General features: G+C 40.0%; 1 protein-coding gene across 16 annotated transcripts in view; it reads left to right on the forward strand.

Annotated features, from left to right (window-relative positions):
* Positions 1-22365, forward strand: part of ESRRG (estrogen related receptor gamma) — a 480311-nt gene that overhangs the window by 375902 nt on the left and 82044 nt on the right. The gene's annotated exons all lie outside the window — the stretch shown is intronic.

The raw sequence follows: 22365 nt of genomic DNA on the forward strand, positions 1-22365 counted from the left end.
CAAAAGGCAAGCATATATTGAAGCATGGAAATATGTGGGAGTGGGGATAATAAGACAGGCAAACAATGAATGAACCCTAATGCTAATATGGTATCTCATCTGGGTGTATCGGTTTACAACTACACCTGATAAAAATAGGGCCTAAAAATATATTTTTATGGGAACATGCTACAATATAATAGAAACATGGAATGTGCCTTATTGGATCAGATCATTAATCTATCAGTCTATATCTTGTTTCCATCAGAGACCAACACCCGATTCTTTTGAGGGGAAAAACCACGTATAAGGAACTTAATCAGTTGTGGAAATATGACTATAATTGGGGAGGTGGTGAAAATTCTCTCCCATTATGTTCTTTAATTCAGTACAGTGTTAAAATAATAAGGCCTGAGCTTATTAGGGCCCTACCAAATTCATGGCCTTGAAAAACATGTCACTAACCGTGAAATCTGGTTTCCCCCTGTAAAATCCGGTCTTTTGTATGCTTTTACCCTATGCTATACAAATTTCACAGGGGATAACTGCATTTCTCAAACTGGGGGTCCTGACCTGAAAGGGAGTTGCAGAGGGGTTGCAAGGTTATTTTAGGGGGGTCACAGTATTGCCATGCTTACTTCTACACTGCCTTCAGAGCTGGGCAGCTGGAGAACAGTGGCTGTTGGCCAGGCACCCAGCTCTGAAGGCTGTGCCCCGCCAGCAGCAGCGCAGAAGTAAAGATGGCAGTACCACACCAGGCCACCCTTACTTCTGTGCTGCTGCTGGTGGTGGCGCTGCCTTCAGAGCTGGGCTCCCGGCCAGCAGCCGCCGCTCTCTGGACTATCCAGCTCTGAAGGCAGCGCCGCCGTCAGCAGCAGTGTAGAAGTAAGGGTAGCAGTACCACAACCCCCCTTACAAACCTCCCCCCCAGAAAAACACCTCCTTTTTGGGTCAGGACCCCTACAATTACAGCACTGTGAAATTTCAGATTTAAATATCTGACATCATGAAATTTACAATTTTTTAAATCGTATGACTGTGAAATTGACCAAAATGGACCTTGAATTTGGTAGGGCCCTACTTATAATTATTTCCCCTTTTATAATACTACAAGATTTCACCTACTGAATCTTAATTCCATCCTAATCTCTTTTGGTCTAATGCTGCTAGGCTTCTAGTCTGGCTATTAGCATTGATTCTATTACTTTGGGAGGGGGAATCGGTGCCCCTTCCCAGCTCAGTAGCATCACCTACCATTTTCTGTGTAGCATAAGGGGGAGGTGTCAGACATTTCCCCTATCTTCATTGTGTAAAAGGACTATCTACAGATCTGGGTATCCATACAGAGGGGCAGACCAGAGGAATATAAATCATCACTCTACCTATTAGACACTATCTTTAACAAACAAACAAAAAAAAAAGCCTAAATCTGCATTAACATTTGCCTGAGTCCAGGGTATGGGGATCTGCAGGATTTGGAGATCAAACCTGTCCTGCACAGCAAAGGGGAATCCTTCCTTGTTCCCAATGGAGCAATTTAGCCCTTAGCAGAGCCTTTTGGAGCCTCTCCTGTAGATTTTTGCACAGAATGGGGCAATTCCATTTCAGATGGTGTGACAAAGTTCCTGGTCTACCTTGGTGGGTCTTGCGCTTATTGGCGGATTTGCTCACCTTGGAGCTTCACGGCAGCCCTCAGCTTGGCCATTTTTCTGAACCCACAGTCCAGGTCGACTCCTCCTGTGTCTGACCAGGAGTTGGGAGGATTTGGGGGGAACCCGGGCCCGCCCTCTACTCCGGGTTCCAGCCCAGGGCCCTGTGGAATGCAGCTGTCTAGAGTGCCTCCTGGAACAGCTATGCGACAGCTACAACTCCCTGGGCTACTTCCCCATGGCCTCCTCCCAACACCTTCTTTATCCTCACCATAGGACCTTCCTCCTGGTGTCTGATAATGCTTGTACTCCTCATTCCTCCAACAGTACACATTCTCACTCTCAGCTCCTAGATCCTCTTGCTCCCAGCTCCTCATATGTGCACTATAAACTGGAGTGACCACCTTTTTAAACCCAGGTGCCCTGATTAGCCTGCCTTAATTGATTCTAGCAGCTTCTTGATTGGCTGCAGGTGTTCTAATCAGCATTTCTGTCTTAATTGTCTCCAGAAGGTTCCTGATTGTTCTGGAATCTTCCCTGTTACCTTACCCAGGGAAAAGGGACCTACTTAGCCTGGGGCTAATATATCTGCCTTCTACTACTCTCCTATAGCCATCTGGCCCGAACCTGTCACAATGGGAAATTATTATTATTAGATAATGCACATACAGGGCCATATCTGACAGTCTTTACTCAGTCACAATCTCATCGTAGTCTGTGGGGATTTTGCCAGAATAAGGACTGCAGGTTGTGGCTCAAAATGTACTAAGGCAAAGTAGTGGCTAAGCGGATACTGCAAATGCTACCGCTGTATCTTCCAATATTCTCCAGTGCTTGAAAGCCATTTATGTTCCTTCTCTTGGATCTGCATTACTTCTTTACCATTTTAATTGAACTTTTTTGTTTTTAGAACAAGAATCTTAGGTGAATAGTTGAAGACAGGGAAATTGTGTGTGTTTGTAGCTGGGAGATAGAGAAGAATGTTATCTTTGATATTTTCTACTTTATCTGTATTACTGGCAAGAGGAACTCTTTTTATATTTTACTCTACTTTACTCTTGGTATTATATTAGTGAGGGATTTCTGCTTGAAAAATATCTGTCCAACAATCCCCAATAGATATTTAAATCAATCATTCAATGTATCTAATTACTCCTCTCTGTAACTGAGATGAAGATTTTGAAACTGTGTAATACCTGCACTCCTCTGAACACTGGGACTCTTTATTCAGTGCACACTTACTTGAACCTCTTTCCATTAGCACAAATATTAAACAAGTAACAGTAAAAATAATTCCTTTAGTGAATTCCTGTAGTTACACTGTCGCTGTCTCTCATTTTTTGTTACTTACCCAGGTATATTAACATTCACATTTAAATTTCAAATGAGCTAAATATACCATTGCTTTCAAATAAGTCACTGATTTTGTTCCTCTCATGTTATATTAATATTATGGAGTCTTCTGCACCCTTGCTTTACTTTCTGACTGTCTGATAATTGGGTTGGGAGAGCATACCCTGGGTCATCTTGTTTAGCTTATCTGCGCAAGAGAGAGAACGGCCAATAATAAGGGAAAGCAGCAATAAAATAGCGAAAAAAAATTGAAAGGGAGATTTAATCTTTGACCAATTTGAAACATATCCCAGAGAATCCATGGAGAAAAAGATAAAGTGTGACTATGAGTAAGTTAACTAAACACATTACAGTGTGTGAGAGCAAATGGAGTTAGTCCATTGTACATGTTTAATTTCCTATTAGTCTCTGGCGTTTACTACTACGGTCTGAGTTGGGGCATCTGTAAATTCAGTTAAATACAGTGCATTGTCTAAACATATCACAGCTCCAATCAGTCACCCAGGCTGGTGATAAGAAGCCTCTTGTATTATTGAATCTACAATAGGGAGGCTCTGCAGGCACAAAGATAACAGCTAGGTATTTCACTTTAAGTATGAGAAAAAACAGTGACCCGCCTTCGCAGCTACAGCTCTGACATTTATTATTGCCTTCTGATTTGCTTTATACTATTGATGTGAATTTGCTTTCAGGTGCTTTATATCTCTTCTTATTTCTAATGTAAGACCTCTGTCTGGAAACAGTAAGGAAAACAAATAAACTGAAATCAACTTTCATGCTATTACATAGATAACAACTCAGGCCCCTTTTTTTTTTTACCATTTTAAGAATACATTACTGATTTCCCTTCATAAGTATGAGCCATAGGCTTGTGTTTTATTGTTTTGTTTCTTCTACGTTAATGTTGTTCTGATAAAATCCCTTCATCAGAGCCTTTGAACTCACAATCCATAGCTGAAATGTAAGCCTGGGTTTTCCAATATTTTTAATAGGTAAAATAACCAGGGTGTCATCTTTTCACTAGACCAATGGCATGGAAAAAACAAGTACATTAAAGACACGTTTATATACTGTTATCTATAGATACCTACGTAGACCAGGAAAATGGTATTTTGCCTAAATATACAGTACATGATATGCAAGTATACATATAAATGCTGTGTATTATAGAACGAGCTGCTAGTACTGACTATTATTAAGATTGCCCAAAACTTCCCATTATAAGACCCTGTTTCTGTTGCTTATAACTTTGTGAAACGTTAACTGTTTGGGCACAAATTTTCTATGCTGGGTGTCTGTCTCAGGTTTTTTTGGAAAGTGTCAGCCAAAATGTTTGAGCTATTTCTGAGAATGAGGCCAAAGAAAAATACAATGTTTTGTTCATGTTAAAAAATTCTGGTGACCTCTTCTTTGAAAAACTCTATCATCTCTGGGCTTTGGAGCAGGGACTTGAATTTTGGCAGGGGTGGGGCTTCTGTCAGGCCAAGTTATAAGCCTTTGAAAAATCACAATTTGCTCATGCTCAGTAGAGACTTCTTAGATTTCAAAAGTTAAATTCCCCAAAGATTCTGACCACATTGGACATGCTCCACCCTGGGTCTAAGCAGGACTTTCCCTGCAATTGCAGCTCCAGGCTGCTGCATGCCAGGTCCAGCTCCAGGTTCAGGCACCTGATTGAAAGCAGGGAGCCTGTCTCTCCTGTACTCTCAGTGACCATCCTGCTAAGTCTAGGCAATGTGGAGGACAAAGCTTCCTGATTCAAATACAAAGAAAAAAAGAGCTGGACCGGTGGAGGTCTGATCAGCAGAGTGGATTGAAGCAAGGAGCTAGAGAAGGAGATTAGGACTAGAGGATGGTGGGTAGAGAGACTGTGTTTGAGGTCTAGTGATAAGCAATGTAGAAACCCTACCTGGAATTAATAATTCTGTCTTCAGAGCAGGGTTTGAATAAGCAGTCAGGAGAAAACAAGAGATTGAATGATTATTTATTAAGTAAGCACTGTCCATCCTGTGCACTGAATGAGGCAGGGATCCTATTGAGAAAAACCCTCATGGTCCTGTAAGGGGGCCAAATTAAGGATGCACAGGCAACCTTAATTCTAACATTTCCCAACTTTTGAGTGCTTAACTTTGCAGCTTTAATAATGATATTCTTTCAACATAAATTTTGTGTGTAATATCTCTCTGTCTTTCTCTGTCTAATATGATATATACACTTTTATTTCCCCCAGCAAAAATATCTATAAATAGTGACACATAAACTTCTCCATGCAACAGGACATAATAATTAATAATTAATTAATTGTCATTATTGCACATATTTATTGATCAAGTTTTAAAAATATATTTGATCGTTATTTTCATTACTTTATGGCTTTTTTTGCGTTATTTTATTTATTTGTTTGATAGATCATTGACAGGACATAAGTTAATTAATCTCTAGTGTCTTTTTAGGTGTAAGCCTAGCTAACACAGCTTGATATATTATGTGAAAGACAGCTGTGAGTTACTTTCCAGCTGTGTCCCCTGATTCAGCAAAGTACGTAAGCATTCAACTTTAAGTACATGCTTAAGCCCACCCCTATTCGAAAAAGCATTTAAGCATGCTCTTAAATGTGTTACTTAGTTGGGGCCTGTATGGTTTTGGAATGACACAGACTGGCTTCTCTGGGAACTGTGTCCAGTTGTCCATAGTAAGTGGAGGATGGCTGTAATGTAGAAACATGAGGAAAGCTGGATCAGAAAGGACCAATATAGAGGGGAAGAAATCTATTTCTAGGCCCTTTATAGTACAGTACCTAGAATGGGCATGGATGATAAACTACCCATCACCATAATAGGTTTTTTCTTCTCATTTTGAAATGAGGCGGTTTGTTATTTTCACATAGTTTTGGTCTGTACCATTGAGGCTTCGGAATGCTAGTGTTCATTCTAGTTTGCAGGATCACTGTACTGAAGCTTATTGTTTCTGAAGCAGTGGACATCAAAGATATGACTAACATGGCAGGCTAGTGCATCTGTTCATGGTGTTAAAGGTGCACTTAATAAAAGAGTGAGGCTCCAAGTTCCAAAGATAGAGATAGTCAGAAGAAAGCTAAAGGGGATTTCAGTTCAGAAGATTGTGAGGGATGGGGATGCTGGTTATAAATGAGAAAAACAAGGCCTAAGACTGAATGGGAGGAAAAAGCAGAAGATAGGCTACTACAGAAACAATACAGAAGTAGCCAGAGGCTGGGAAAGGGTTCAAAATATGGCAGAATTCAGAGGCTGACTTTTCCCACCTTTGAGACCACTGCTAGTCCAGTTAATAAGCCCATTCATTTGAGAGGACAAAAGATCAATTCACCTGTATACACACAGATAAAATTTGTTTCCAGCACACAACTCAAGTAACTTACTGGACTGTGTGCTCAGGCGTTTTGCTGGGATCAGGGTAGATCAGTAGGCTGATCCAGTAGGAAAAATCCTATGTTACTATATATATTTTTATATTGCCCTTAATCTTCATGCTCAGTTCCCACTGATGTCAATGGGAGTTCTACCATATGTCAAAGGCAGTATATGGCCTTTAATTTGAAAGTTACACAAAGGAATTTGTCCACAAAATGCAAATTCAAATGACAGGCAGAGAAGCACTATGGGAAGATGAGATGATGTTCTTCGAGGAGTGGGGGTTGCCTAAAAGTTAATGAAACCAGCATTGTTAAAATCTGGAGAGAATTGCACATCAGTGAACTGAGGAATCAACCCAGAGTCCCCACCTACCATCTGTAAATCAAAGTTGATTCCAACATCTTTATAGAAAAGGAACACCTTAATCTCCAACTTCTTGATGAGGATAAGAAGTGCTAAAATATATTGCCCATCACAATTCTCTCAGTTTATACAAAAGGGAGCTGCCAGGTTAATTCAGACCAGATCAGGGGAAACTGCAGTGAAGATTCTTCAGTATATCTATATATTAGCTTTGAAGTTACTGTCCTTGTTTGACTGCATGGTCAGCATAATTAGTATTAGTCCTTTAAGTCCGCTCTTTAAGTTGGAGAGGCTAGCTGTACTGTGAATTAATTTAGGGTCTTTTGCAAGCGGTAACCTGGATCCAGATGTGGTTATGAGAAGTAAAATTAATTTGGTGGTTCTAACCTAGCCCCTCTTGTAAATCTGTCCATATCACAAACCAGCATCCAGAGTGGCACATTCCAATACCATTGGCATTCTCTGCTCCAGAGAGACCCAGGACTAAATTAACCAGCATGTTGCAGGTCAGGGCAGAGGTTTACTGGCAGAACTGTTTGTGAAGCTTGCATAGCATCTGTCTGAATTGGCCCATAGTTCTTTCATCAGCCAGTTCTTAAATTCGCCAAAACCCAATTCCTACTCTCTGGCCAAGCCTGAGTAAGAGGGCATTGCACTGGAATTTTTGTTCAATATCTTAATAAATGATCTGGAGGATGGTGTGGATTGCACCCTCAGCAAGTTTGCAGATGACACTAAACTGGGAGGAGAGGTAGATATGCTGGAGGGTAGGGATAGGATACAGAGGTACCTAGACAAATTTGAGGATTGGACCATAAGAAATCTGATGAGGTTCAACAAGGACAAGTGCAGAGTCCTGCACTTAGGACGGAAGAATCCAATGCACTGCTACAGACTAGGGACCGAATGGCTCGGCAGCAGTTCTGCAGAAAAGGACCTAGGGGTTACAGTGGACGAGAAGCTGGATATGAGTCAACAGTGTGCCCTTGTTGCCAAGAAGGCCAATGGCATTTTGGGCTGTATAAGTAGGGGCATTGCCAGCAGATCGAGGGACATGATCATTCCCCTCTATTCGACACTGGTGAGGCCTCATCTGGAGTACTGTGTCCAGTTTGGGGCCCCACACTACAAGAAGGATGTGGAAAAATTGGAAAGCGTCCAGCGGAGGGCAACAAAAATGATTAGGGGACTGGAACACATGACTTATGAGAAGAGGCTGAGGGAACTGGGGATGTTTAGTCTACGGAAAAGAAGAATGAGGGGGGATTTGATAGCTGCTTTCAACTACCTGAAAGGGGGTTCCAAAGAGGATGGCTCTAGACCGTTCTCAGTACTAGCAGATGACAGAACAAGGAGTAATGGTCTCAAGTTGCAGTGGGGGAGATTCAGGTTGGATATTAGGAAAATCTTTTTCACTAGGAGGGTGGTGAAACACTGGAATGCGTTACCTAGGGAGGTGGTGGAATCTCCTTCCTTAGAAGTTTTTAAGGTCAGGCTTGACAAAGCCCTGGCTGGGATGATTTAATTGGGGGTCGGTCCTGCTTTGAGCAGGGGGTTGGACTAGATGACCTCCTGAGGTCCCTTCCAATCCTGATATTCTATGATTCTAATTATCCAAGGGGCAGGAACATGGGATGGAGAAATCCCCTTTCTGATGATATGGAGAGCACGTGGCTTCTGTCCCAGAACTACTCCCCCATGCCCCCTCCCATCCACACATGGAGGTCTACATAGAAGCAGACCATCTAGCTTCACCCTTCTCTCATCCATGCTGCTCTAGAGAAATCCACCATGAAGCAATGCCTTGCTGCAAACGGAGGATATTCAGTAGAATCCCCTTGTGCAGCCTTTCTGTGGTCTTCTGTACCATTGTTCAATCTAATGGTACCAGTCCACTCTTTGGGCCTTGTGTTGCAACACCACAGAGACTGATGAGTGCTAGGATTGTCCCCTTAACATCAGCTAAACATGGAATAACTTATAATGCCAAAACAAAAACCTGAAAATCCTTGAATTAGAAAGAGTAGTCTAGCTATGGTGCCAAATGAGTCCAACAAATCCAGTCAATGCTAGAAGTCAAATGTACTTCTGCCCCTTTCTCAGCCTAAGACATGGCAATAACTTTCCATTGGTAGGTTAGTGCCATAATCAATCTTCCTGTGCTAAGTAGCCATTCTGAAAGGATAGGTGTGTGAAAATAAAATTGACAGCTTGTATACTGTAGGAGAGGAGGAAAAAAATAAGGAGAAATTCATAAAATTTTGAAATACGTCAGGGCCAACGGAGCAAATTTGGTCACCTTATACAAGTTAATATAAAACATTGCTTATAATGTCTAACCTTCTCAGATTACCATAGCAGACATTATTGCTTTTTAAAATATCAAATAATCAAGAAGTTGCTTTTCCGAGTAGAAGTCCTTCAACTAACTGGTGGTAGTTTTTAGCTGGTTAAATTGTTCTTTCACGGTTTAGGTTTTGTTAACAGACACAATTATTGGTACTATATGCTTTTCTAATCCCTCTTTAGTAGTGGTGCACCTCCAACCTTACCAGTTTAATTAACACTGAAATTCTCGTGTTATTTTGGTGCCCTGATTACAGGCAAAGACTAAGTGGAAGTCAGTTTGGATCCCAAGAGACTTCAGAGTTAACAATGCATAGGGTTTCTCCCCCCACCTTTTCTCCTCCTTCATGAACTCCAGATAAGCAGCAGTCCCCAGCTAGATTTCATTACTATCACGCACTCTTCATGGTCATCTTTTAATATTTGAAAGGATCATTTGTTAACTGGAAATGGTCAATTTTTTTCTCCTTTGGCTTTTGAAATATAATTTTCAATTTTTAATTTGATTCATTTAGATGAAATCATTAATCAGGGTTGAAACTGAGTTAATTTTCTGGAAAATAAATGAGGTTGTTAGAGTGAATGTTATTAAGTGGGCTCTTTGCAAGAAAGGGATAATAGCTGAAAATATGGAAGACTTTGAGAACTATAGCAGTTGAGGGATAAAAACAGAAGTGTTTTCCCCCTTGCTAAGTGCAGTAATTTATTTTTAAAATACGTTAGGCATGGAGGAGTGTTTTAAAAGTAACATTAGAGAAGCACGGCAGAGCAAATATCCTAAATTTACAGCAGATTTAAAATACACAGATCTCTAAAATCCAAGTCTAGATAGTGAATGTTTTAGGACCTTGGATACTCTTTAACACTTTTGACAAACAAATTTAGGACATCTCTGCTAAACCTCAATACTCATTATTCTAATCAGTGGCATTCTTGGTTTAGAGCCTGAGAAACTGTATCAATAGTAATACAGTAGATAAATAGCCATCAAGCTACAAAGGTTCACTAGGCACTGAGCAGGACCCACTAAACCCATTTCACAATCTGACCCAGATTCAAATTCTGGCCTTTAGAGAAGAACGTCCGTCTTGTTCACTCTCTGCAGTGCACAGCATGACACAAAGTGATTAGGATAGCCAGCAAAATATCTTACAAGTGGAAACGAAATAAGGGAGGATTGGGCTAGACATGCAGCATGCTAGATTTACCATTCAAGTATGATTCAGTTCACTACAGAAATTTTTGTTTGCAGTTGTTTCTTAATGCAGCCCGCTTTCTGCTAAAGTGTCCCCCCCCCCAATCTTTCATTAAAAGCAGTGTAATTTTCTTTTAATAGCTATAGCTGTCTGCTCTGTTTAGATAGGTAGGGATTTTTTTCTCCCGCAAGTGTTCCAGTCTTTGCTCAAGAGTTATTGTAGCACTAAGCACTTAGAAGCAGCTATAGGTCAAAGTTTTAGGTGAGGCACTATAATCCTGTTTAGCTGCTTCTTCACTGCACATGCGCTCATTAATTAAGGGCACTTTTGAACGTGTCCCTTAGACCTCTACTGTGACTGAACAGTAAAGCTTTTTGGTTTCTGATCCAGGAAAATGCTGAGTATTCTGAACTCTCTTTGACAATGGGAGTTGGGGGTACACAGCTCCTTAGAGGACAGGGTCCTTTGGTGGGTGAATTAAGAGAAAATTGTTGGAATAGAATGAAAGGTTAAACTTAAATGGAAATATAAATTTGATCTACTATTTTTTCTTTCCTTTCTTGGTGTGAATTTTTATGTTTAGAAAGAAAGGAATTAATAACTTGAATTGAGTGAATCATTCTTTTTCATTAATTTTTCCAGTTTCAAACTTGAGGTGTTTACCAGGTCAATTTCCCCTTTTTTGTCTTGCCAAAATATTTTTTTAAAAAAAAACATAGCTAGAGTTCATATACTCTCATGTCCGACAATATTTGGCATATAGATATTTACCGGGAGCTTTTTTTGTTTAGTTCTGGGGTTTTTTTCTAGCTCTAACATCGAATTTTAAAGAGTCATTACAGAAAGAGTTATTTCGAGGGAAAGTAAAAAATGTTCATTTATTTGTTTTACATTATTTCACTGTTATTACGTTAGTGATCACTGTGACATCACATATGTGAGGCATAATGAAAGAGAGCCTCCTGAATTCAGAATTCTCAATGAGCAACATGTTAGCCCAAAGTGGAAGCTGTGTGGTAAAAATGTTCTTGAGCAATAGCATACTTCTTGTTTTGTTTCACAAAAGAAGCACCTCTTTTAAGAAATGCAAGGGTACCTGTTTCATGGAATACCAGAAACCCACAAAATCTCTCCACATGATTACGATCAGCAACTTGTAGTGAATTAGTCAATTGCAATTAGTTAGTACTAATATTTTTTGTATCCAAGCTGCATTATAGGTGCTACATGCTAATAAGGATAGATTAATGGAAGGGCCAGTGAGGCTGGAGGCTTCAATCTCTCCTAATACAATTGATTATAATAGTATTATGTTACGTAGATGTTATGAAATGACATTTGAGGCTACTAAATCTCTATTGTCCCTATCCTGCACCATTGAAGTTGATGGGCTTTAAGCAATTGACTTTGGTAGAAGCAAGTTTAGGCCCTCTGGAGGCATGACATTAATCTTGAATCTAACCCAGCATACAGCTCTTTGTATGTGGTTTTTTTGGTCTATTTTAGCATTCTTTCTTTATAATTTTTTGCAAGAAAAATACAAAAAACCAAGCAAAGAAAACAACATGCGGTACAATGAGCAAGCCATTTCAATGATTATGAGCATTGTAATTGCCAACATCAGAATGAAGGGATGCACACACATACATAACAGTTACTTCATGCTTTCTGGCTATGCAGCTATTGTTTCTATTAGGATATATTTTGGGGCTTTGTTAAAATAATTTAATCTCCATTCTAAATAATCTTAAAAAATAAAATAAAGCCACATTTTAAAACTTCTCCATTGAGAAAATGTGTCAATTATTATTACAGTGTGACAGTGTTAATTTTTCTCTTTAGCACTGTTTATAAAAATGACCATTTTCTAGAACTGAGTTAAATGTTGACATAAAATCTTAATCTCATTTGAGGTCAGGTTAATTTCAGGGCTCTTTGACAATCTTACATATTGGCAAGATTCTTTAACATGTCTCAGCACTGAGGTGATGCTGTTCATAAAGACATCTTCTGCCCTTAGCTAGCCCATTCCCCAGAGTGCAGGTCACCATCCTCTTCCTGCTCTGCTTTTGTTGTCTTCCACAGTGCTCAACTGCTTCCCTGTTCCCCCCTGAAGCCAGATGACCCCTTCTGCGCTATGGTGTCTTCAGAGGGTGCCAGGTTTTTCTCCTATTTGCCCATCAGGACAGGGTCTTCAAAAGGAAATGGACTTTCTGGAGCAAGATTCTGCCTCGCTCTTCCCCCTCTCCAGCACTCTCCTCACCCACAGGGCAGCAGGAGCAGGCAGTAAAGGCAGTCATAGTAAATTTAGGGTCATGAATGAGCTATAATCTTAACACAATAACGTAGTGGGGCTTATGCCCCTCTCGGCTAGTGTGCAGTTGCTAGGTAACACCTAGAGATTACTTTACTACAGCATTCATTGCCCATAATTGGCATCAGGAGCAGAAATGTTTCCCTGCTCCAGCTGTGCTGTGAAGTGGGATTTCAGGTCATATCCTGCCCCAGAAAGACATTTTAGTATTTGGGGAAGTGGCCACCCAGCACTTCCCAAAGACTTTGAAGTACAGAACTGGTTCAAGGTACCAGCCCCTTGAAAACAACGGTGATATGGCTGGGAAGTTTCTAGAGTCTTGGAGAATGGGTCTGTAAGGTAGAATCCTTGGGAAAGGGATCTTAGCATCCAAAGTTCCACCTGGAACTGTGGAACTCATCCCCCACTGATTCCAACTAGTCTGTTTTGCATTGTGTGTGTCCTTCTCATCCACGGTTCTGCCACAGTGTATCTCAAGCTTGACCTCCAAACATCTATGCCGTCTAGCCCTGGGCTTCCACTGAACAAGAAGTGCCAACTGCGTGATGCTTTTCTGATGTGAACAAATAGGTACAAGGAGAAGACTAGCAAATCACGGCTACTTGAGGTATTTGAACCAAAAGCTTCCAATGTTGGAATACAGGTGCCCTGAGCCACTGTGTAATCTGTCCTCCTTCTAGCCAACTCCTTTCATAGACCACCAGGTCATCTAGTCTGACTATAATGGAAGAGGAAACAGCAATATTTTAACAGTTAAGTGGAAAGGGGAGGAAAAACTATGACAAGTTACATTTATTTTTTGTTGCTGAAGGGACATTTAGTGTGGTTCTTAAAAAATCCTGCAGACTTTCTGAAGGATAGCTTAGCAGCTAACTACAGAAACAAGATAAAGCAGATTCCACTGGATACAGGTACAAAAACTCTTTAAAATGGTTCATCTTCCTATCTTCACACTTTGCAGCAAACTTGATACTATGAACTATGTGGTCATATAGTACTTAGGATGCCACTGGCTAGAACCTACCAGTTTAGATTTGGCCCAAATCATACTGTAGACAGATGCAAACATATTGCCACTGATTAAAAAAAAATTAAATTTAGTTACTATTTGGATGAGGAAGCTAAATCTGTGGTTCACGTATTTTTGAATTGACTGTGGTGTGATGGACCAGCCATCTGTCCTGCATGTGAGAGGTTCAGCTTGTGTCTAGATACTGATGGTAATAATGGCTAGCTGTGTTGGCTAAGCAGTGTAGGAAGATTTGAAAGTATTCAAATAATAATTGATCTTAAATTACTATTAGGAAAAAAAAAACTTCTAAAGCTTTTAAAGGGAAAACAGGGCTAGTAAGTGTGATAGCCCTGCTTTAGGTTCCTTGTTTCAAGCTAAACTTCTCAGTTTAATTTTAATCCTTTTGAAAGGCGTTGCTCCTTCTTTAAAGATGGAACACCGCCCCCTCACAGCTCTGAAGCTGCGGAGCACCCCTTTTTGTTTTCACAAGCTGAAAATAAAGTGTTCGCATGAGCTCATTTACAGAGAGTGGAGTTGGCAACCTTATCAGGAGAAGAGAAAGGAGCTGTGAAGATGAAAAGCTATCACAGTGACAGAAGTCTTTATTAGGTTGGGCAGTAATGGAATGTGGTGTACACAGGATAAAGTGACGGCTATCTAGAGCATTTAGGGAAAACTAGAACAGTAATCATGTTTTATGTTGTTCCAAGTCTGGTGTCCTTGGTGATCCTGTTGACCGTTGGGATGTTTGGAGTAAAAGGGTGGACTTCTTGTAAATAGCATGTTATACCAGGGAAGAAACTACAGTTAATTTTAAATAACCCACCTGTGCTTGCTCCTTGAGACACAATGGTCACCAAAACCATTGAAATAGAGACAGTAAAAATATGTAAGATTCACGATTAATTTTTTTAATCGTGATTAATTTTTTAGAGTTAATTGCATGAGTTAACTGCAATTAATCAACAGCCCTAATAACATTTTAACTTTGCATTCAAACCAAGGGGCAAAAATCACCTCTGTGATCTGCACTGCAGATCTCTATTGTATCAGTGAAAGTTTTGTATATAGAGTATGCAAGGGAGATATGCAGGGCAAATAATTGATCATTTATGGCCCCCAATCCAAAGCCTATTGAAGTTAATGGAAGTCTTAAAAGTAACAAAAGCTACAAAATATGTCACCAGAATAAAGACCCTCCATATAACTATACTGAGCCAAGTTGTCAGTTTCACACAGCAGATTTCAACTGTGCTCTGTGTGTATGTGGAATTTCCCATATAATGTAATTGCACAATAACCTTACATGGGACCCCATTGTGCAGTCGGTAGTCAGCAAAATTCCCATTGCCTTAATCCACTTAGCACACAAATGCACATCTGTTGTCCATGCAAACATCTGTTTTTTGGAGCAGCAACTATTGTTCACATGAACGTGTGCTTGTGTGGGCAACAGCCTGCTTTGCACGTCTGTGCACACATTTTGGAACAATAATTTAAGCGTCTCTTAAATATTAAATCCATTATGAATTAAATTCGGGCAGACCCTTCAGAATTTTTCATGTATGCTGTACCTTTGCAGGAGTGCTTGTGTGAGTACATACTAATCAATTCAAGTAAGTGTGGGACAGATTCAGCAACTGAGTTCACAGTTTATAGGTCCTCAACAAGGAAATTTTCCAGGTGGGCCCTGGAATCAGAGCGTCACCACATTTTAGCCTGTGCACTCCCGGTCTGGCTGCTCTGCATCTTGAACAGATCATTCCTGCCATGGATAGGAAGGGAATGCGCTAAAACCCATTGACCAAATCCCATTGTCTTTAATAGGAACACTGTTGGGCCTTTTTGCATAATGAATCAACTTTGTATTGATAATAAGCAAATAATACATTTCTATAGAACTGCTCCCTATCATTGAGGGGCCTTTATGGTTTTTATTTTCATTTAAGGTGGGAGGTTTGTTTGGGTTTTCGTTCATTCTGCTGCTTTTCCATCTTCATTAAGGTTTCTTCCTCTTACCAGTCCTGGATTAAAGCCATGGCAGTTTTGTTTAGGAAATAGTATACTCACAAAAATCCCTTTAGAATTAGTGGTACTTTAACTAAGTGGGAAAAATGGATAGCTAATTGTTATTCTGGTACTTATACATTTCATAGTCCTATGAAATTAAAATAAAGACCTGCAGTGCTTTTAGAGTCATCTCTGGCCCGCCAATAAAAACAAAAAGGCTTCACTTCAAATGTTGAATTGCCTTTTTTAAAAATGCCTTTAAACCATAGATCTATCTCTCAATTTAATTAAAACGGTAGAAGTTGTGCCTGAACCATACAGATCCAGTGAGAATGGTAATTGATTTGGCTCATTTCTCTTTTTTTTTTAATCACAATTAACAATAAAACACTGCACATTTTGGTTAAAGAGCTGAGAAATAACAATGAAAAAGAAAGATAAATGGCTGTAATGCTGCTTACCTTGATGCGGTGGGTACTTTGAATATTATTCATGCTGGAAAAATTCTGCAGTCAGGACTTCAGTGGCATGAGTTCAGTGGAAGTTTTGTCTGAGAAAGGACCGCAGGCATTAGCCCATCAACCAAATTGTACAAAATGAGTTAATTTCAATAACAGACCTTTTGTTTGTATTTTGCAACAGGCGGCTGATCTTTTTGTATACCCACATGTAGCCTACCTCTCAGTAAAGAAAGATTATGATGGAAGGAATTTACTCAGAGATCACAGAATCATAGAATATCAGGGTTGGAAGAGACCTCAGGAGGTCATCTAGTCCAACCCCCTGCTCAAAGCAGGACCCACCCCAACTAAATCATCCCAGCCAGGGCTTCGTCAAGCTGAGCCTTAAAAATCTCTAAGGATGGAGATTCCACTGCCTCCCTAGGTAACCGATTCCAGTGCTTCACCACCCTCCTAGTGAAATAGTTTTTCCTAATATCCAACCTAGACCTCCCCCACTGCATCTTGAGACCATTTCTTCTTGTTCTGTCATCTGCCACCAGTGAGATAGACTTACCTAAACCCTACATGCCTGATTATTCACACATCATGGGGCTTGGTTCAGTTCCCTTGGTTAAGACCACAGGGGAAAGGCAGATTTCTGCTGATGAACATGCAAAATGGGATTTTGATGTAATACAGATGATAAAAACATTAAAGCACTCCCATTTGAGAATTGGGCTGGCCTGATAAAACTCTTGAATTTTATGGAATTTAAAAGAATAGAAAAAGACATTTTGAAGTTTCTGTCCCTTCTAGAGATGAGAGGGAGAAAAAGCAATGTGCCATGCGGACCTGGATGCTGTGCAATGGATGGTAAACTTATATATTGTAAATTTGAACTTAAATTTCATTCTTTTGGGACATGTGTTGATCACTGGAGGAGTCATTCAGGAATTTCTTCCTCCCACCCCACCTATGTACAGTATTGCACAATTGATTAAATGCATTATAGGAAGGACCAGCTTTACCCAGAAGCGCTAGAAGCACTTTCCCACAGGCAGGGTACTAATGGACCTGTGTTGCAATCTAATGCAGTAAGGCACATTTTCTGTTCCTATAATCCTATGTACATTTCTGATTTGATTTTGTTTTTATACTTTCAAAAGTCTAAACAACATTAACTAATCAGTGTGAACATTGTTCTGTTGGAATCTCAGATCACATTGTGATATGTGAGCCCTATAGGCATAATACAAATGACAGGGCCCAGTCCAGTACCCATTTGAAGTAAATTGAAAGACTTCCATTCATTTCACTGCGAGTTGGATTGGGCCCACGGAACTCAAAACAAACCATAATTTTTTTTCTCTGCCAACAAAGGCAAAACTCTTTGGATTGCTATTTAAGGTCCTGTCTGGAGTAGTTAACCCCTTCACTTGCTTGGTAGCTGCTGCAAAGTATGCTTATGACAGAGACTTTATGTTCCATTTCCCCATAAAGCTCAGCACATCAAGCCTTCCCTTCTGACCATATGATGCCACACTAGGATTTTCCCTAGGTACATTATGGCTTGCCTTCCTTAAGCAGGATTAAAGACCTTCACTTGCAATTAAGTGTAGCATTCAGCATTTGGAATCCAAATCAGTTAAGTTCATTGCTACATTTGAGTTCTGACAAGGGTTGTGTACCTTCGCGGTAATGCTTTCCTTGTGGCACATGAAGTTTAGCGTATAAAGTGGATGTGGATTTCATTACGAGAGTGTAGTAGATGACCCAGAGTAGTAGCAAGTGAATGAAAAGTGAACATTTTAACAAGGGTGTACAATGAGCATCTTTTATAACATCTTAAATTTTGATGTCACTAGAAAAAATAAGAACCCTGAGTAAGGAAATATTATCCTCCAATTTAAGAAAATAAATAAATTAAAAAGCAGAGCATTTTTTTCAGTTTGCTGTTTAATATATAATCAGGGGGTTTTATCATCTTTTATAGAGATAGGTTGGGACCCAAACGCCTCTGAATTTGGGAAGATTTATATCCAAATTACAGTTTTCTCTCTAATGAGAAAACCAAAGTCCTGACTCTGAATACCCCCTGAACTCTACGGAAGTTCTGATCTGGAACTTCACAGCTGGTCCCATGTTCTGTAGTGGGTTGCACCAAACCCCCAGCCTGAATCCTGCTGAAATCTGAACCCCCCTGAACTTACGCTGGTAAGAATTGAAACAAGATACTAATCTGGGTCCAAACTTTGGAGCTTGTTTTCTTTGTTCATTTTTTTATATTTAAAAACACAGAAATCATTAAAACACAAAAGTACTGTGGAGTACATAGCTTGTATGGCCAGGTCCTAATGAGTACGTCTACACTGCAGATGGGAATGAGTCTCGCAGCCCCAGTAGACAAACTCACACTAGCGGGTCCTTAGCTTGCATGCTAAAAACAGCAATGTGGATGTTCTGGCTTGAGCAGGAACTCGGATTCTGAAGCCCCCCCAACCCTGTAGGCTTCAAAGCCCCAAGCTCCAGCCTGAGCCAAAATGTCCACACTGCTCTTTTTAGCATGCTAGCTGGAACGCCACAAGCACTTGTTTGAGCCCTGCTAGCACAAGTCTGTCCATCCAGCTGCAGTGTAGACATACCCATTTGTGTCCAATCTTTAATTACTCGCCAAACCAGCTTCAGTAAATACCTATTCTCAAAATATTTTCTACAGTTCTGAGAGTAATAGACTGCACAAGAGTATGACACAATATAGGGAAGTTTGTTGTATGGCCACACTTTTGTGGGCAGGGGAGAGAAGGAGGGCCTGAGCAGATGGAAATCAAGCACATGAATTGAGGAGAATAATAAAGGGACATTAATCCACAGTACCACACCATCTCTGACACAGTGGCATAAGCAATAGAAAATAACTTAACTCTGAGAGGTAGGGGAAAGGCAGTAAAAAATGAATTGTGTTATAGTTTCTAAAACCTGCCTCCATTAAAAAAACAAATGTGCCTAAACAATGGCAAGGTGTGTGATGCTCACATAAATCTCCCACTTCAGCAGATGGGAAACATGTAAAACCTTAGGAAACAGTATCAGAAAATACTATAAATGTTAAGACGGCTGAGATCATAGATTAATAAAGATCCAACATTCAGTCTCCAGGGTCTTCCTCATCGGATCCATCCTCACTGCCGTCTGCTTTGATTTTCTCCAATAAACATGTGGCTGACTCTTTATTCCCAGAAAACATATTGATGCTCCTTATAAGTGACACATAATTTTGCTGGATATAAGATAGTTGCAGGCTTGTTCTGCAACTGCCAATTCCTTCCTTTTCTCCAGGATGATCAGGCTAAGGCCCAGAGGGAGCAAAATCAGTTTGTATCCCTATGTTCCCCTTCATGACATAGTCAAGATCCTACCCCTGTCATGTGGCTGTAGTAATGTAATGATAAGCAGTCTGCTGCCTTCTCCAGACCTCTGTGCACATTTAAGAAGTTCAGTGTTATAGAGCATCCTTCTGATCCTCCTTTAAATTCATACTAAGTAGTGTAATGAGCATTCTAATGAAGGTAAATGGATCCAAATCTTCCCACTGGGATCAGAGCTGTTTTCTGGCATGAGCAGAGCTTATGGCTGAGGGAGGGAGAGAGGGGGGCCTGATCCATTGGATGGGGGATGGGGCAGTTTAAAGGACAGTACCCAAATTTAATGTAACACTGTGAGGTTTGCTGCTATTCCAGAGCATTGATCAAAGAGGGACGGGAAGGACAGTGTCAGGGGACGAGATTCCCCAGAATAACCTTACTGGGGAGGAGTGGGAGGGCTATAATACTGAAGCCAGCTGTGATCTAAGGATCCCATCACTCGGTGATCTCCCCTGGGGCCGATCCCTGCAGGCTTTTCTTAGTGTTTCTACTCTGGCAAACTTCCACTGTGTGTCAGAGACGGAGTTCAGTAAGAGTTTGCCTGAGTAAGGAGTGAGAAAAAACTGAGTAAGGACTTTAACATTTGGCTCTTGGCTTTCAATAAGCATTAAACAGAGCTTTATAACTGATTAGGGCTTGATTGTGACATTTAGGCATTGGGCAGCATCTAGAATCAAAATCCTTTTCTAAATGCAGAGGGAAGGGAATACACTGCAACATCATTGCTTCCCTCTGTAACCATGGCCACCTCCCTTCAGCACAAGGGACTGCAACTGTTCCCAGTGCTTGCATGGGGACTAAATAGGGTTCAAAAGACTTCTTGCATTGAGCTCCATGCCAAGATCAGGAACCATCTGGCCTTTACAGTCTTTAGTCATTATCTCACAGTTCTTAATATACATTTGAGTGTTAATTTTTGGTTGGGGTGTTTTAGCTTCAAGCCATTGCTAGTGTTTTTCCACAGCTCTCTTTACCTTCATGATCAGATAGGTTAAATGGTCCATAGTTTATAGTTTGTCTAGTGGTGCATATAACTAACTTCCCATTTTTGCAATGGAACAAATCTAGTCGAGTCCTACAGGACCAACACCACCACAACTCTGCTCTTCTAACAGGTGATTTGAAAGGTCAAAGAGTATTTATGGTCAGTATTTTTAAGGTTAAAATATACATTGCAGAATGAAAAGTATTTGTGTTTACTCTTGCATCTGTGCTATTTTCTTCCTTTGTTTGGGGTTTTTGCCCCAGGAAGGAGAAAGGATTAGTAATAAAAGATAAATTCCCATGTATCTTTCCCCCTAAATATAGATTACGTTCTTTTAATCTGGCTTTGAATGGAAGTAAAGAAGTCTTAAAGCTAAATGATGATTATGCTAAGAGCATTTCTGGCATTGTTGGCAATAGAACCATTCAGTTACATTTTTTCCATGTGTTTTATTTACCCTTTTTGTGCATCTTCTAACTGGTAATTGTCACCTCCTGACCTAATTAATTTTACATCTTTAATATTGATGGCAAAAATGTAGAGCTATCCTCGTGTTTATGGAGGTCAGATAATTTTAGGATTCTGACTGGGATGATGCAAAAAGTAGAAAATAATACATGGAATACACAAATAATTAAAAACTGTGCTCTGGGGAATCTATATATTGCATAAAGACATTAGCAAAACTAGCACTGAGATGGATGATTCCTTTCGAAGGGAAAGGTAACAGTATTCAGATTGCCTCAAAATCATCAGTGGTAAAATTAGACAAAGAAGGAGAAACTCTGCCTAAAGTATCCCCTGTGTAAACGTGCAAGAGAAGAAGGGGGAGGCCTGTGAGATGAGAGGCTGAGAAACAGACACTGCTTGTTTCATGTAACAGGCATTGAGAAAGTACATGTAATGATTTGTTTGTAGTTCTTTTTACTTGAAACTTCGGGTGCATTTTGAACATTGAATTAAAAATCAACTGTTGCTGACTTTTGTGATGGTGTGATCTGTAACCAGCAAAGCAGTAACTTCTTCCCCACAGCTTAATGAGACTGTAAACAGGCGTGACCTGAAAGCTGTCAGCCAATCAAATAACAGAATTCTGAAAAGGTTAAATAAGTGCAACACTTTATTATTATAGCATATGATATAGCAGATGAGCTATTACAACTCTGAAACCTTATTTCGGTCACTACAACTGTGACCAGGGTAAAAAAAAAAAAAAAAAAGGCAAGGCATGAATCTGTTATACTTGTGTCATCTGCTCTTACCCTGGTATAAATCTGGGTAACTCCTCTGGCTTCAGTAGCGTTATTCCAGATTTGAACTGGAGTGAGAGAACAGATTTTTGGCCTCTTGATTTTACAGTGCTATGTTTGTGGCCCCAGTCCTGCAAAGACTTGTGTGTATGCTTAACCTTACACACAGTGAATAGTTCCATTGCAGTTACATTGGGCATAAAGTTAAGCACGTGCATAAACCTTTGCGGGGTAGGGCCTATGATAGACTGTGCCTTTCAAGAAATATGTTGATTTAATCAAAAACAGAGATGCCTATGGTTCAGCAAATGTGCATAGAATTCATTCAGGATACAGAGCTTAGTCATTTTGGTATCTTTATTTTTTAATCATTTTTTGCCTTCTTATCTAAAAGTTTTTATATGTTACCTATGAAATTACACTGAAATCTCATTGTATTCTTTTTCATTCTAACAGTTACCCTTACTGTTTAATCTAAAATGTTTTCCTTCCATGAACATCTTTGTATACAGAGCATCTTGAATAGTGAAGTGGAGCCTCTTTGGTGAAAAAGAATATTTCTTATGACAACATTTTTTTTGTTAATTTAGTCTGGCTAAAATTACATACATATTCATGCATCTTAATAAGAACAAAGCTTTACTCTTGGAT

This window comes from Caretta caretta, chromosome 3 (genome assembly GCF_965140235.1).
Source record: "Caretta caretta isolate rCarCar2 chromosome 3, rCarCar1.hap1, whole genome shotgun sequence".
Lineage (NCBI taxonomy): Eukaryota > Metazoa > Chordata > Testudines > Cheloniidae > Caretta > Caretta caretta.